General features: G+C 45.0%; 1 protein-coding gene across 1 annotated transcript in view; it reads left to right on the top strand.

Annotated features, from left to right (window-relative positions):
• Positions 1–6,583: 6,583 nt before the first annotated feature.
• Positions 6,584–15,846, top strand: part of LOC124717281 — a 35,678-nt gene continuing 26,415 nt past the window's right edge. The window contains exon 1 of the mRNA XM_047244096.1: positions 6,584–6,671. The gene's annotated coding sequence lies outside the window, so the exon portion shown is untranslated. The remainder of the gene's footprint in view (positions 6,672–15,846) is intronic.

Here is a 15,846-nt window from a genome sequence, read left to right as displayed (position 1 = left end):
TGAAGTTTCAATAATGTATATTTTTATACACTCTATGACAAAAATAAAAATAAATATGCACACTATGAAGGAATTATCCGAATGGGAGGGAAACCGGTAGATGTGATCTACTTTTACAGAAAAATTAATGACTACAATTTAAGAAAAAATGGATGATTTATTCAAGATAAACATATTCAAAAATTGACCAAGTTAATAGCGTGTTGGTTCACCTCTGGTCCTTGGGCAAGCAGTTATCAGATATCCTGCTCCGGGATCTCGTGCGAAATTCTGTGGGGGGTGGGAATTATCTTGCTGAAACGTTAGCCCAGGATGGCTCGCCAAGAAGGGCTACAAAATTGGGCGTAGAATGTCTACGATGTACCGGAGCGCTCTATAGGTGCTGCTGATAACAACCTAAGAGGTTCTGCTACGAAATGAAATGTCACCCCAGACCATCTCTTCTAGCTGTTGGGCCGTAAGGCGAGCGACTGCCAGGGGCTCAATTCGAAACGGGGACTCATCACTGAACACACTTCTACTCCAGTCAGATTCCTGGCCCTGAGCTTCACACGCTGAGCTGAGCTGAAGACATCCAACTGGGATGCTCTGTCTTCACGTGCCTTACATATAAGCGACGGCAACAGATTGGAGTAGATGTTGGATCTTTTAAAGAAGACCATGAAGGCCAACGGCTCTAAAAGTTTTTCCCTAAACAAGACTTAACCGAAGTATTAATTGTCCTAATAGGAAGGGTGGGGAAGCGCCTTTTCAATCTTTTAAGTTACTGTTTGCTTCTGAGATCACTGAGCGTACAAGTAGAATTTTAATGAAAAATGGTATTCAGACCACTTTCTTCAGCCAAAACAAAGTAAAAGACTTTTTGCGACGGAAAATGGATGCACCTGATTGCCTGCACACTGTAGGCTTCTGTAAGGTGACGTGTGGCTGCGGTAAGGGGGAAGGACTGCTAGAGAACGTATTAAGGAACACAGACGCCACACGCGACTGAAACAAAGCATGAAGTATGAAATCGACGTTAGCGGACGTCTCGAGAACTATGGCCTTGACATCAATTTCAATATCGTACAGCTGTTGGCTAAGGAAACCAACATTTACAGAAGAAAAGTCCGAAATGCGATTGAAGTGTCTAAGAGCGCTATAGCTTCCGGCATCTTGGCTCTTTGCCATCAAGGAAGTGAATTTGAGGTGCGGCTTACGAGCCGTGGGGTCTTAGGCGCCTTGCCACGGTTTGCGCTCCCCCCCTCCCCCCCCCCCCCCCCCCCCCCCCCGCCCTTACCACCGTCGGAGGTTCGAATTCGCCCTCGGGCATGCGTGTGTGTGTTGTCCTTAGCGTAAGTTTGTTCAAGCTAGATACAGTAGTGTGTAAGCCTAGGGACCGATGACGTCAGCAGTTTCGACCCATAGGAACTTGCCCCAAATGGCTCAAATAGCTCTAAGCACTATGGGACTTGACATCTGAGGTCATCAGTCCCCGACATTTAGAACTACTTAAACCTGTTGTTGTTGTTGTTGTGGTCTTCAGTCTTCAGACTGGTTTGATGCAGCTCTCCATGCTACTCTATCCTGTGCAAGCTTCTGCAAGCTTCTTCATCTCCCAGTACCTACTGCAACCTACATCCTTCTGAATCTGCTTAGTGTATTCATCTCTTGGTCTCCCTCTACGATTTTTACCCTCCACGGTGCCCTCCAATGCTAAATTTGTGATCCCTCGATGCCTCAAAACATGTCCTACCAACCGATCCCTTCTTCTAGTCAAGTTGTGCCACAAACTCCTCTTCTCCCCAATCCTATTCAATACCTCCTCATTAGTTACGTGATCTACCCACCTTATCTTCAGCATTCTTCTGTAGCATCACATTTCGAAAGCTTCTATTCTCTCCTTGTCCAAACTAGTTATCGTCCATGTTTCACTTCCATACATGTCTACACTCCATACAAATACTTTCAGAAACGACTTCCTGACACTTAAATCTATACTCGATGTTAACAAATTTCACTTCTTGAGAAACGCTTTCCTTGCCATTGCCAGTCTACATTTTATATCCTCTCTACTTCGACCATCATCGGTTATTATACTCCCTAAATAGCAAAACTCCTTTACTACTTTAAGTGTCTCATTTCCTAATCTAATTCCCTCAGCATCACCCGACATCATTTGACTACATTCCATTATCCTCGTTTTGCTTTTGTTGATGTTCATCTTATATACTCCTTTCAAGGCACTGTCCATTCCGTTCAACTGCTCTTCCAAGTCCCTTGCTGTCTCTGACAGAATTACAATGTCATCGGCGAACTTAAAGTTTTTACTTCTTCTCCATGAATTTTAATACCTACTCCGAATTTTTCTTTTGTTTCCTTTACTGCTTGCTCAATATACAGATTGAATAACATCGGGGAAAGGCAACAACCCTGTCTCACTCCTTTCCCAACCACTGCTTCCCTTTCATGCCCCTCGACTCTTATAACTGCCATCTGGTTTCTGTACAAATTGTAAATAGCCTTTCGCTCCCTGTATTTTACCCCTGCCACCTTCAGAATTTGAAAGAGAGTATTCCAGTTAACATTGTCAAAACCTTTCTCTAAGTCTACAAATGCTAGAAACGTAGATTTGCCTTTTCTTAATCGTTCTTCTAAGATAAGTCGTAAGGTCAGTATTGCCTCACGTGTTCCAACATTTCTACGGAATCCAAACTGATCTTCCCCGAGGTCGACTTCTACCAGTTTTTCCATTCGTCTGTAAAGAATTCGCGTTAGTATTTTGCAGCTGTGACTTTATAAACTGATAGTTCGGTAATTTTCACATCTGTCAACACCTGCTTTCTTTGGGATTGGAATTATTATATTCTTCTTGAAGTCTGAGGGTATTTCGCCTGTCTCATACATCGTGCTCACCAGATGGTAGAGTTTTGTCATGACTGGCTCTCCCGAGGCCATCAGTAGTTCTAATGGAATGTTGTCTACTCCAGGGGCTTTGTTTCGACTCAGGTCTTTCAGTGCTCTGTCAAACTTTTCACGCAGTATCTTATCTCCCATTTCGTCTTCATCTACATCCTCTTCCATTTCCATAATATTGTCCTCAAGTACATCGCCCTTGTATAAACCCTCTATATACTCCTTCCACCTTTCTGCCTTCCCTTCTTTGCTTAGAACTGGGTTGCCTTCTGAGCTCTTGATATTCATACAAGTGGTTATCTTCTCTCCAAAGGTCTCTTTAATTTTCCTGTAGGCAGTATGTATCTTACCCCTAGTGAGACAAGCCTCTACATCCTTACATTTGTCCTCTAGCCATCCCTGCTTAGCCATTTTGCACTTCCTGTCGATATCATTTTTGAGATGTTTGTATTCCTTTTTGCCTGCTTCATTTACTGCATTTTTATATTTTCTCCTTTCATCAATTAAATTCAATATTTCTTCTGTTACCCAAGGATTTCTATTAGCCCTCGTCTTTTTACCTACTTGATCGTCTGCTGCCTTCACTACTTCATCCCTCAGAGCTACCCATTCTTCTTCTACTGTATTTCTTTCCTGTCAATTGTTCCCTTATGCTCTCCCCGAAACTCTTTACAACCTCTGGTTCTTTCAATTTATCCAGGTCTCATATCCTTAAATTCCCATCTTTTTGCAGTTTCTTCAGTTTCAATCTGCAGTTCATAACCAATAGATTGTGGTCAGAATCCACATCTGCCACAGGAAATGTCTTACAATTTAAAACCTGGTTCCTAAATCTCTGTCTTACCATTATATAATCTATCTGATACCTTTTAGTATCTCCAGGATTCTTCCATGTATACAACCTTCTTTTATGATTCTTGAACCAAGTGTTAGCTATGATTAAGTTATGCTCTGTGCAAAATTCTACAAGGCGGCTTCCTCTCTCATTCCTTCCCCCCAATCCATATTCACCTAATATGTTTCCTTCTCTCCCTTTTCCTGCTGACGAATTCCAGTCACCCATGACTATTAAATTTTCGTCTCCCTTCACTACCTGAATAATTTATCTCGTCATACATTTCATCTATTTCTTCATCATCTGCAGAGCTAGTTGGCATATAAACTTGTACTACTGTAGTAGGCATGGGCTTTGTGTCTATCTTGGCCAAAATAATTCGTTCACTATGCTGTTTGTAGTAGCTAACCCGCACTCCTATTTTTTTATTCATTATTAAACCTACTCCTGCATTACCCCTATATGATTTTGTATTTATAACCCTGTAATCACCTGACCAAAAGTCTTGTTCCTCCTGCCACCGAACTTCACTAATTCCCACTATATCTAACCTTAACCTATCCATTTCCCTTTTTAAATTTTCTAACCTACCTGCCCGATTAAGGGATCTGACATTCCACGCTCCTATCCGTAGAATGCCAGTTTTCTTTCTCCTGATAATGACGTTCTCTTGAGTAGTCCCCGCCCGGAGAACCGAATGGGGGACTATTTTACCTCCGGAATATTTTACCCAAGACGACGCCATCATCATTTAATCATACAGTAAAGCTGCATGTCCTCGGGAAAAATTACGGCTGTAGTTTCCCCTTGCTTTCAGCCGTTACTTGAACCTAACTAACCTAAAGACATCACACACATCCATGCTCGAGGCAGGATTCGAACCTGCGACCGTAGGAACAGCGCGGTTCCGGACTGAAGCGTCTAGAACCGCTCGGCCATAGCGGCCGGCTCTTATCACAAATTTCCAAAATTACGAGCAATACAACAACTCCCTGTAAACCACCTCTGAGGACAATAATAGTTTGGATAAACATTACCTCTTTCATTCTCTACCTGTTTGCCAATGGCAAGAGTCCAGCAACACCAGCAGGAGGAATTTTAACTAATAACTCTTCTCCAGCGTAAGTATACGAAAATAACACCCTTTGTAACCAATGACGCTGGCCCGCCAAGCTTTTGCCAGTAGCTCCCTTCTTCGGTATTAGCACGGAATAACACTCAGTATCTAATGAAGACGCCCCAGCAACTGTCGACCAAGGTTTTTCATCCAGTAATCCCACTTCTTCAGCACAAGCACGGGAAAACTCTCCTCTACAAGACAAGCTGTCACTATTCTCTGACAGTGTCCAATTGCAGTGGACACCACAAGATACTGAGGAAGATTCCAGCACAGGGGTGGAAACGCTAATTGTTTGGAGAAATATGGCGCGGCCTAACATTCAAGCAGATTTTAATTTAAGTGCCAATGGCGACGATATCCTGCAGACTAACATAAAACTGGTCGCTCGTTGGGAGGAATTTATTCATCGCCAGGACGATTATGTTGTGAACTTAGCATGTAGATGTGAAGAGTAAAGATGGAGAAAATTTGTTTTATTTACAAGCTTTAAGACTATCCTCATATGCGGTAGCGTTCTCGCTTCCCACGCCCGGGTTCCGGGGTTCGATTCCCGGCGGGGTCAGGGATTTTCTCTGCCTCGTGATGGCTGGGTGTTGTGTGATGTCCTTAGGTTAGTTAGGTTTAAGTAGTTCTAAGTTCTAGGGGACTGATGACCATAGACGTTAAGTCCCATAGTGCTCAGAGCCATTTGAACCATTTTTGAACTATCCTCATAAAAAATTCGGAGGAATCATTTTTCAGTAGGCACTCGCACAAACTCCGCAAGACACCATACGGTGCATGGTGGAAAGAACTTACACCACTACTGTCGTTCCCTTTCCTGTCTGTATGTTTCCGTTCGAGGCCCAGTTTTCGTTTTCTTGTCTTTGTGGTCCTTACGTGAGATATATGATAGCTTTGCCGCAAATGTTGGTTCTCTACTTTCGAAAGTGTTTCGCTAAAAGAACGTCCTCTTCCCTCCAGGGAATCGAGTTCGAATTCACGGATCGTCCGCAGCTCGTGGTCGTGCGGTAGCGTTCTCGCTTCCCACGCCCGGGTTCCCGGGTTCGATTCCCGGCGGGGTCAGGGATTTTCTCTGCCTCGTGATGACTGGGTGTTGTGTTAGTTAGGTTTAAGTAGTTCTAAGTTCTAGGGGACTGATGACAATCGATGTTAAGTCCCATAGTGCTCAGAGCCATTTGAACCACTTGAATTCACGGATCATTTCCGTAATACTCGCTCGGGGATCGAACGTACCGGTAACAAACCCGGCAAGACACCCCCGAATTGCTTACCGAATCGCAACTTTATGTTGCGGGAATGGTTCCTTTGTAAGGGCACGGCCTTCCTTCCTTCATTCAATCTGAATTATTTCGATGTCTTTCTTTAATCCAACCTGGTGGATGCGGAATGGGGTCCTTCGATAAGGTCTGAACCCGGTTCTGATCGCGCTGTCTGATCGTCAATCTTACACGAAGCATCAGAAGCTTGTCTCTCTGGTATACGCTCGAATTTTGATGCTTCACTTACTGATTTTTTTCTGTTTTCTCCTTCGTTATTCGGTGCCTCCTGAGCTATCCCGGGACTTCTACTAGAGCCTCAATTTTTATTTACTTAATCCACTGCTTCCTTCTCTATCTTATCTCAAGTCCTCCCACCACCGAGTGCGGGCTTCCTAAAATTTCGTTTACGAAGTGACGCAATCGAAGCGAAGCCGCAGTTTCCTTCCTTGAGCCGTTTTTAATCGCTCGAGTCGCACAAATGGAGCAGTCAGTTGGGAAAGAAGAGAGAAACCCTTGACGCTACGCTGGAATCTACAAGGAGTCCGTCTGTGCTGTCAAGGTGCGTTCCTCGTAGAACTGTTCGACTCGTCTCCGCGAGTCACAGTTTCTAATGTGGCTGTCGGTGATTCAGTGGAGAGTCTTCTGCGATGTACTCGACTAATTAGTTTTCTTCGCCGCGTAGAGTGTTATCACGATACGCAGTGACGTTTCCACAGCGGCTAGTGGACGTGTGCAGATGTGTTGCTCGATAATGGTTTCTAAGACATGTTTAGGAATTATAAGATATTGCTGTGCGTGTGTTATTCTGAATTAAGATGCAAAGTTCCTTTGGACTTGCATTCATAATAAGACAGGTGCTGCAGTATTGTATTTATCCGCCGACACTCGGCAAGCGACTTTCAAGTAGAATGTCTTGCCGGCCGTTGTGGCCGAGCGGTTCTAGGCGCTTCAGTCCCGAACCGCACTGCTGCTACGGTCGTAGGCTCGAATCCTGCCTCGGGCATGGATGTGTGTGATGTCCTTAGGTCATGGATGTGTGTGATGTCCTTAGGTTAGTTAGGTTTAAGTAGTCTAGGGGACTGATGACCTCAGATGTTAAGTCCCATAGTGCTTAGAGCCATTTTTTTTTAATGTCTCACCTGTCCGGGAATATACATAATAGATGTACGAGTACAGGTTGTAGATGCATGGTTGACGACATCTGGAAGTGGATCAGATAACCAAATGGTAAGGCGACCGCTAGCGATATAGCGGGAAATCCGGGTTCGTGTCCCCGCCCGGCACAAATTTTCATTGTCGTCATTCCATTCTACAGCTGATAACTCTTCATATTTAACGTGTAGGAATTATTTCGTACTTGGCCGGTAGACCAATAACTGCATGTCTATGGCAGTCTGTAAGGAATCTGAGGCGAGATGCAACCGCACATAAGTGCTGTGCAACATTTCGGCCTTCTGGGCTATTTTGTAAGCCGAAAAGCATTTGTTTTAAAAAAATCATAATTTCTTACAATTGCTTTATGAAAACTACAGATTTAAATTAAATAATAGACCGTCCACAAGCACAAAAAGGAAATGTTGAGTACGGAGCAAGAGTCAATTCGTGGTCAGTTGTATCTAGTTCAACGGTAACTGTACCTGAATGACAGAATGCAGGAAAAGTAGTAATCACACTCGGAAAATACTGATAAAATAGAGATTATTGCGCTCTCGTTTAAAGAGCACGCAATTGTTAACAGACAAAAGTTAGTAGAAATTCGTGAGTCCGTAAGAAGATCAGTGCGCGAGGTATACAACAACTCCCAACGTCATACCTTACCGAAAGATCTCGTTGAAATCCGAGATAATTCTAGTTACACTTAATTTAACTAAGCTGGTCGTAGGTTTGTATCCCGTCACTCGATGAACAGATAGGTGACGCAACAGAAGATGGCGAAAGGAAAGCTAAAGCTATAAATTTCGCGTTTAAGAAATTATTCACGCAACACAATCGTGCAGACATACAGTCGTCTGACTGTCGCATATAGTCCTCCATGGATGGCAAGGAAGTAGATAACCCAGGTGTAGAGTAGCAGCTGAAATATTTGGAAACAGTCGCTAGGTCTAGATCGCTAACTAGATGAAATCTCTCTTCGGCTTTATAGAGAGTATTCTGGAGAATTTGCCCCATCCCCTGTTTTGAGTCATCAGTCTTCTGACTCCCACCACGAATTGCTCTCCTGTGCCAACCCTTCAGCTCAGAGTAGCACTTGCAACCTATGTCCTCAATTATTTGCTCCATGTTTTCCAATCTCTGTCTCCCTCTACAGTTTTTGCCCTCTACAGCTCCTTTCAGTATCATGATAGTCATTCTCTGATATATTGACAGATGTCCTATCATCCTGTCCCTTCTCGCTCTAAGTGTTTCCCACATATTCCTTTCCTCTCCGATTCTGCGCAGGACCTACTCATTCCTTACCTTATCAGCCCACACAGTTTTCAACATTCGTCTGTAGCACCACATCTCAAATGCTTCTATTCTTTTCTGTTCCCGTTTTTCCCACAGTCCGTGTTTCACTACCATACAATTCTGTGCTCCAAACGTACATTCTCATAATTTTCTTCCTCAAATTAAAGCCTATGTTCGATACTAGTAGACTTCACTTGGCCAGAAATTCCCTTTTTGCCAGTGCTAGTCTGCTTTTGATGTCTTCCTTGCTCCACCCGTCACTGGTTATTTTGGTGCCTAGGTAGCAGAATTCCGTAACTTCATCTACTACGTGACCAATCCTGATAATAAGTTTCTCGCTGTTCTTATTTCTGCTATCTCTGATTACTTTCGTTTTTCTTCGATTGACTCTCAATCCATATTCTGCACTCACTAGATTGTTCAGTCCATTCAGCAGATCATGCAATTCTTCTTCATTTCACTGCGGATAGCAATGTCATCAGCGAATCGTGTCATTAATATCTTTCCACCTCGAATTTTAATTCACTGCTGAGCCCTTCTTTTATTTCCGTCATTGCGTTTTCTATGTATATATTGAACAGCAGGAGCGAAAGGTTACATCCCTATCTGACACCCTTTTTAATCTGAGCCCTTTGTTCTTGGTCTTCCACTCTTTTTGTTCACTCTTAGCATTTGTACATGTTGTACGCTAAACGTCTCTCGTTATACCTTACCCATATTTTCATCAGAATTTCGAACATCTTTCGGCATTTGACACTGTCGAGCCCTTTTTGTAGGTGAACAAATCCTATGACCGTGTGTTGATTTTCTTTGGTCTTGCTTCCACTATCAACCGCAACGTCAGAATTGCCTCTCTGCTGCCTTTACCTTTCCTAAAGCCCAACTGATCATCTAACACGTCCTCAATTTTCTTTTCCATTCTTTGTATACTATTCAAGTTGGATGCATCAGCTGTTAAGCTGATTATGCGATAATTCTCGCACATGTCAGCTCCTGTAGTCTTGGAACTGTGTGGACGATATTTTTCAGAAAGTGAGATTTTATGTCGCCAGACTTAGACATACTACACACCAACGTGAATAGCCGTTTTGTTGCCACTTCCCCAATGATTTTAGAAATTCTGATGGAATGTTATCTATCTTCTCTGTCTTAAAATGTTCAAATGGGTTGGGTTGGGTTGTTTGGGGAAGAGACCAAACTGCGAGTTCATCGGTCTCATCGGATTAGGGAAGGACGGGTAAGAAAGTCGGCTGTGCCCTTTAAAAGGAACCATCCCGGCATTTGCTTGGAGCGATTTAGGGAAATCACGGAAAACCTAAATCAGGATGTCCGGACGCGGCATTGAACCGTCGTCCTCCCGAATGCGCGTCCAGTGTGCTAACCAAAAATTTTTAAATGGCTCTGAGCACTATGGGACTTAACATCAGAGGTCATCAGTCCCCTAAAACTTAGAACTACTTAAACCTAACTAACCTAAGGACATAATACACATCCATGCCCGAGGCAGGATTCGAACCTCCAACCGTAGCAGTAGCGCGGTTCCGGACTGAAGCGCCTAGAACCGCTCGACGACCGCGGCCGGCTATCTTTTCTGCCTTATTTGATCGTAAGTCTACTAATACTTTCTACATTATGATTCTAAAACTGGATTCGCCATGTCCTAAATCGACTACTGTTTCTTCTTCTATCATATCAGAGAAATCTTCCCCTCTTAGAAATCTTCACTGCTCTTTCCACCAACCCGCTGTCTCCTCTGTATTTAACAGTGAAATTCCCGATGCACTCTTAATGATGTCACCCTTGCTTTTAATTTCACTTTCCTGTATGCTGAGTCAGTCCTTCCGATAATCATTTCTTTTCCGATTTCTTCACATTTTCCGTGTTGTCATTTCGTCTTAGTTTCCCTGCACTTCCTGTTTATTTCATTCCTCAGGGACTTGTATTTCTGTATTCCTGAATTTCCCTGAACATTTTTGCACTTCATTTTTTCATCGATCGACTGAAGCATTTGTTCTGAAACCGATGGTTTCTTCTCTGTTACCTTCTTTGTATCAATGTTCTTCTTCCCAACATTCGCCATTGCCCTTTTTAGAGATGTCCATTCCTCTTCAACTGTACTGCTTTGTGAGCTATCCCGTATTGCAGCATCTATACTCTCACAGAACTTCAAACGTATCTCCTCATTCCTCAGTACCTTCGTGTCACATTTCTTTTCGTATTGTTTCCTCCTGTCTAATATCTTACACTTCAGCCTATTCTTCATCACTACTACATTGTGATCTGAGTCTACGTCTGCTCCTGGATACGCCTTACAATCCAGAATCTGATTCAGAATCTCTGTCTGATCATGATGTAATCTAACTGAAAGCTTCTCGTATCGCCCCCTCTCTTTCAAGTATACCTCTTCCTCGTGTGACTCATGAACCGAGTATTCGCCATAAGTAGCCGAAACGTATTACAGAACTCAGTCTTTCTCGTCTCTCAGTCCCAAGTCCGTTTTTTGCCGCGACATTTTCTTCTATCTTCTCCTACAATAGCCTTCCAATTCCCCATGACTACTACATTTTCATCTCTCTTTATTTACTGCATTTCCCGTTCAATATCCTCTATACTTTCACTACCTCTTCATCTTCACCTTGCCACATCGGCATGTATATCTGAACTATCGTACTAGCTTGCATTTATCGCGAATCTCGTCCTCAGCGAAAAGCCCCAAGCGTCTGGAAAAAAAACCACGGGCCACTCCTGTATGTAGGAGTAAGAAGGGTATAGGAACTGACAAGCGTAATCCTTTGCACCGGTTTCCTCCAGAATTCTTGAACACATTTTGATTTCGGATATAATAAATCTTCTAGAGAGAGAAGAGCTTCGGTCTACAAATCATCACGGATGTAGAAAGCATCGCTCGTGCGAAACTAAAAAAAAAAAAAAAGTTCAAATGGCTCTGAGCACTATGCGACTTAACTTCTGAGGTCATCAGTCGCCTAGAACTTAGAACTAATTAAACCTAACTAACCTAAGGACATCACACACATCCATGCCCGAGGCAGCATTTGAACCTGCGACCGTAGCGGTCGCCCGGCTCCAGACTGTAGCGCCTAGAGCCGCACGGCCACTCCGGCCGGCTGCGAAACTCAATTAGCCACTCTCTCACATGATATCGTACAAATAATTGATGGAGGGCAACAGGTAGATTCCTAGATTTCCGGTGAGCGATCGACACAGTGCCCCATTGCAGTCTGCTAACCATGTTAGTTTCCCAGTTATGCGAGTGGCTCCAAGACTTCTTAAGAAATAGAACCCAGTACGTTGTCCTCGACGGTGAGTGTTCATCAGTGACGAGTGTATCGTCAGGAGTGCCCCAGGGAAGTGTGACAGTACTGCTTTTGTTCTCTGTATGTAAAAATGACAGGCTGAGTTGCAGTCCGCGACTGTTTGCTGATGATGCTATGGAGTACGGGACGGTGTCGTCGTTGGGTGACTGTAGGAGGATACAAGATGACTTTAGACAAAATACCTAGTTGGTGTTATGAATGGCAGCTTGCTTTGACAGTAGAAAATTGTAAGTTAATGCGTATGAACAGGAAAAGCAAACCCGTAATGTTCGGGTACAACATTAGAAGTGTGCTGTTTGGCACAACCACGTCAGTTACATACCTTGGCGTAAGTCGCAAAGCGATGAGAAATGGAATGATCACGTCCGGCTGGTGGCACTGGAGGAAAATGCTTTGTTTTAGTTGGGGAAATGTAACTCATCCAAAAAGCAGACGGCGTACAGAACGGTAGTGCGACCCCTTCTTGAATACTGTTCGAGTGTTTGGCATCCCTTCCAGCTCTGTTCAAGTCACACCCATTTTACTTTCTTTCTACGTGATGTCATTATGAAACGACCAGGGCCCACGGGAAATAGCGGGCGCACAACGAATGTCGGCAGTGACGGTTACATCACGGGAAAGCAATCACACCCCGCCGCTGTTCCACCAGATACAATACATTGTGGATGCGCACAGGTCCTTGAATGGGGAGTCGCTGCATTGTTTGGGCTCAACAATCCGTTTATTTTCCTTATGTTAGCACGAAGACGTCGTTTATCGCCAACACTAACGATACGGGATAGGAACGGTTGGTGTTTTTCACGAGTGAATTGATGACGAGCCATCCGAGATGCTTATGTGACCACCTGATAATTTTTTTTTTTATTTTGGCTTAGAGCATACATCCGAGTTTTGAATCTTCCCCATTCCATGCAAATGTCGTGCGATGGTGGAACGATCACGCCGGCCGGTATGGCCGAGCGGTTCTAGACGCTTCAGTCTGGAACCGCGCTACCGCTACAGTCGCAGGTTTGAATCCTGCCTCGGGAATGGGTGTGTGTGATGTCCTTAGGTTAGTTAAGTTTAAGTAGTTCTAAGTTCTAGGGGACTGAGGACCTCAGAAGTCCCATAGTGCTCAGAGCCATCTGAACCATTTTTGGAATGATTACAGTTTATCACATCTACCAGTTGTCGAGTAGACTGACTTGTATTATAGTGGGTTAAGGCGTTTATCGAACCCGGAAGGTCTTTCCGAACGTGAAGAGGCACTAATGTCTAAACGGTCCTGCTTAAAACAAGGAAACCATTTTCTTGCGGTGCTCTGTCCAATGGCATTATCCTCATACATGACGCAAATGTTTCTGGCTGTCTTCGCTGCAGTCACTCCTCTATTGAACTCAAACAGTAGAATATGTCGGAAATGTTCCGATTTCTCCACTCGGCACTCTCATTCTAGCTTCCACAGCTCCACTCACTACCTCCAAATGACAAAATGACAATATGTAAACTCAAAAAACACTGAACGAGAAATAAAAAATAACGGTCGACAGATAAATCCATAGCAATACAAATACCAACATGCAAAACAAAAGTGTTACGAACTTATGCACCAACCTAATAGAGGAAACAAACTTACTTTTCAGACAGCTGCCATTTTGTATTAGCTGCGATTAGTTTGTTCGAAATATTAAAGAGATGACGACGACTATAAAATTTCGTTAGTGTACAGAACTTAACTGCGCGTGAACAGGCCTTGGAAGGCACAACGGTACCGACCGGCCGCCGTGTCATACTCAGCCCAGAGGCGTCGCTGGATGCGGATATGGAGGGTCATGTGGTCAGCACGCCGGTCTCCCGGACGTATGGCAGTTTACGAAACCGAAGCCGCTATTTCTCAATTATGTAGCTCCTCAGTTTGCCTCACAAGGGCTGAGTGCACTCCGCTTGCCAAAACCTCTAGGCAGGTCCGGTCGGTCAGCCATCTAAGTGCTTGCCTAGCTCGCCAGCGCTGATACGGTGAATTAAATAATTATTTTGCATTATAGTATGGTAACAAGGAGCATAGATGCACAGTATTTAGCTTTATAAGGATATCTAAATGCGGATCATGAATCACATTAATTTAATAAATGATGACTAACTGTCTTCATACACTCATGGAAATTGAAATAAGAACACCGTGAATTCATTGTCCCAGGAAGGAGAAACTTTATTGACACATTCCTGGGGTCAGATACATCACATGATCACACTGACAGAACCACAGGCACATAGACACAGGCAACAGAGCATGCACAATATCGGCACTAGTACAGTGTATATCCACCTTTCGCAGCAATGCAGGCTGCTATTCTCCCATGGGGACGATCGTAGAGATGCTGGATGTAGTCCTGTGGAACAGATTGCCATGCCATTTCCACCTGGCGCCTCAGTTGGACCAGCGTTCGTGCTGGACGTGCAGACCGCGTGAGACGACGCTTCATCCAGTCCCAAACATGCTCAATGGGGGACAGATCCGGAGATCTTGCTGGCCAGGGTAGTTGACTTACACCTTCTAGAGCACGTTGGGTGGCACGGGATACATGCGGACGTTCATTGTCCTGTTGGAACAGCAAGTTCCCTTGCCGGTCTAGGAATGGTAGAACGATGGGTTCGATGACGGTTTGGATGTACCGTGCACTATTCAGTGTCCCCTCGACGACCACCAGTGGTGTACGGCCAGTGTAGGTGATCGCTCCCCACACCATGATGCCGGGTGTTGGCCCTGTGTGCCTCGGTCGTATGCAGTCCTGATTGTGGCGCTCACCTGCACGGCGCCAAACACGCATACGACCATCATTGGCACCAAGGCAGAAGCGACTCTCATCGCTGAAGACGACACGTCTCCATTCGTCCCTCCATTCACGCCTGTCGCGACACCACTGGAGGCGGGCTGCACGATGTTGGGGCGTGAGCGGAAGACGGCCTAACGGTATGCGGGACCGTAGCCCAGCTTCATGGAGACGGTTGCGAATGGTCCTCGCCGATACCCCAGGAGCAACAGTGTCCCTAATTTGCTGGGAAGTGGCGGTGCGGTCCCCTACGGCACTGCGTAGGATCCTACGGTCTTGGCGTGCATCCGTGCGTCGCTGCGGTCCGGTCCCAGGTCGACGGGCACGTGCACCTTCCGCCGACCACTGGCGAGAACATCGATGTACTGTGGAGACCTCAAGCCCCACGTGTTGAGCAATTCGGCGGTACGTCCACCCGGCCTCCCGCATGCCCACTATACGCCCTCGCTCAAAGTCCGTCAACTGCACATACGGTTCACATCCACGCTGTCGCGGCATGCTACCAGTGTTAAAGACTGCGATGGAGATCCGTATGCCACGGCAAACTGGCTGACACTGACGGCGGCGGTGCACAAATGCTGCGCAGCTAGCGCCATTCGACAGCCAACACCGCGGTTCCTGGTGTGTCCGATGTGCCGTGCGTGTGATCATTGCTTATACAGCCCTCTCCGGAGCAAGTATGGTGGGTCTGACACACCGGTGTCAATGTGTTCTTTTTTCTATTTCCAGGAGTGTATATATAGTTAAAGGCTACGCAGCCATTGACCTTCGTCTGTGCGAATGCGCACAGGTTGCCTAAACTCTTACGGGAATCGCCAAAGCGTGCGCAAGTAATGAGTGGGTGGGCAAATGTCTATAAGGTACAATACATATGTAGAATCGTGGACCGTTGGGAATGTGAGTCTCACGGGAAGCGTGCAAGAGATAAGTCCCTGCAGTCGAGCTATTCATCTTTGTCCTCGGTGGCTCAGATGGATAGAGCGTCTGCCATGTAAGCAGGAGATCCCGGGTTCGAGTCCCAGTCGGGGCACACATTTTCAGCGGTCCACATCGAGGTATATCAACAACGCCTGTCGGCAGCTGAGGTTGTCAGTTAGTCATCATTTATTCCAGGGAAAAGCTGCACGGTCATCAACAGTAA

This window comes from Schistocerca piceifrons, chromosome 9 (assembly GCF_021461385.2).
Source record: "Schistocerca piceifrons isolate TAMUIC-IGC-003096 chromosome 9, iqSchPice1.1, whole genome shotgun sequence".
Taxonomy (NCBI): domain Eukaryota; kingdom Metazoa; phylum Arthropoda; class Insecta; order Orthoptera; family Acrididae; genus Schistocerca; species Schistocerca piceifrons.
The sequence above is the reverse complement of the archived record's forward strand: the minus strand, read 5'-3'. Positions and strand labels throughout refer to the sequence as shown.